Below are 1,945 nucleotides of genomic sequence, written 5' to 3'. Positions count from 1 at the left end.
AACCTGTGAGGTGTGTGTTGCTTTCTAGGTGGGGAAATAGAAAGCCAGAGACAGTAAGTGACTTTTTAAAAGTCACTTAGCTGGTAATTAATGGGAAGTTAATTAAATAAAGGCTGATAGATTCAATAAGAGCTTTCACCACTACCTTTGCTCCAGTCCTTGAGGTCTAGATGAGAAGAGTTTTCCGAGGGATAGAGGGTCATTTTCCACAAGTCTAAAATATGAACCCTTGCACAAATGTTGAAATTGACTATTTCTATTTTACAGGAAGCATCTCGGTTGGAGCTGCTGCCGCTGAGTCCGAATCTGAGAAGAACACACCACAACGCCCGCCTCACGTGCATTCCCGGTTCCTTGTGGTGCTAAATCCAAGATGGCCAGTTTCAAGGATCAGCTGATTGTGAATCTCCTTAAGGAGGAGCAAGTGCCCCAAAATAAGATCACGGTTGTTGGGGTTGGTGCTGTGGGCATGGCCTGTGCCATCAGTGTCTTAATGAAGGACTTGACAGATGAACTGGCTCTTGTAGACGTCATGGAAGACAAATTGAAGGGAGAGATGATGGATCTCCAAAACAGCAGCCTTTTCCTCAAGACATCAAAAATTGTCTCTGGCAAGGACTATAATGTAACTTCAAACTCCAAGCTGTTTATCATCACTGCTGGAGCACGTCAGCAAGAGGGAGAAAGCTGTCTTAATTTGGTGCAGCATAATGTGAACATCCTCAAGTTCATCATTCCTAATGGTGCAAAGTACAGTCCCAACTGCAAGTTGCTTGTTGTTTCCAACCCAGTAGATATCTTGATCTATGTGGCTTGGCCTGGATTTAGCCTGGTTCTGCTATCTTATGGGAGAAAGGCTGGACATGCACCCACTGAGCTGCCACGGCTGGCTCTTTGGGGAGCACAGAGACTCCAGAGTCCCTGTGTGGAGTGGCGTGAATGTTGCTGGTGTTGCCCTGAAGAATCTGCACCCTGAGTTAGGACCTGATGGGGATAAGGAGCACTGGAATGAAGTTCACAGTTGGTTGACAGTGCTTATGAAGTGATCAAACTAAAAGGCTACACAGCCTGGGCCATTGGACTGTCGCTGGCAGATTTGGCAGAAAGTATAATGAAGAACCTTAGGAGGGTGCATCCAATTTCTACCATGATTAAGGGGCCTATGGAATCAAGGATGATGTCTTCCTTAGTGTCCCTTGTGTCCTAGGACAGAACAGGATCTCTGATGTTGTGAAGGTGACTCTGACTTCTGAGGAAGAGGCATGTTTGTAGAAGAGTGCAGATACCCTGTGGTCGATCCAGAAGGAGCTGCAGCTTTAGAGTCTTCCAGTACCACCATGTCACTGTCTAGGCTACAGGAGGGTTTAGTTGGAGTTGTGCCAGTTGTCCTTTTTAGCTGATCTGTGATTGGAGCAGCACTCTCAAGATGGTTGAGAATTGGGGAAAACATCAGTTTCCAAAAGTTAGAAGTAGAAATGGTTCACAAAACCCCACAGCTCTGTCCTGATTCTAGATGCTGCTGCACTTGTAGTCCTGGTTAGTATGAAGTAGCCCAGCACCTCTGAGACACCTCACTGCGCAGGTTCCAGTTACTCTTCAAACAGATGTGTGTTACTCGGTTACACAGTTTCACCCACCAACCTTGTCTGACCTTTCCAGTTGGTTACAGTCTGAGATCCAGTGTACAAATCCAATACGGCATGTCTTGTTGTAGAACTGTGCGAAAGGATTTTACTTTGTGTATTATATATGTATACATAAATGAGTAGTGTACTTTGCTGTATAATGTAAAAAAGATTTACCTGTGAACAGTGCAACCCAGTGTCTCACCAACTACAATACCAAATAAACCTTGAACAATGAAAAAGAAGAAGAAGAAGAAGAAGAAGAAGAAGAAGAAGAAGAAGAAGAAGAAGAAGAAGAAGAAGAAGAAGAAGAAGAAGAA

The 1,945-nt window shown here is 44.4% G+C and overlaps 1 pseudogene; it reads left to right on the top strand.

The window, feature by feature from the left end:
- The first annotated feature begins 358 nt into the window (after positions 1-358).
- LOC101567600 lies at positions 359-1,391 on the top strand (annotated as a pseudogene).
- The last annotated feature ends 554 nt before the right edge of the window (positions 1,392-1,945 follow it).

Source organism: Octodon degus, unplaced genomic scaffold (genome assembly GCF_000260255.1).
Source record: "Octodon degus isolate 3935 unplaced genomic scaffold, OctDeg1.0 scaffold00262, whole genome shotgun sequence".
Taxonomy (NCBI): Eukaryota; Metazoa; Chordata; class Mammalia; order Rodentia; family Octodontidae; genus Octodon; species Octodon degus.
This window is presented reverse-complemented; position numbering and strand designations above follow the sequence as displayed.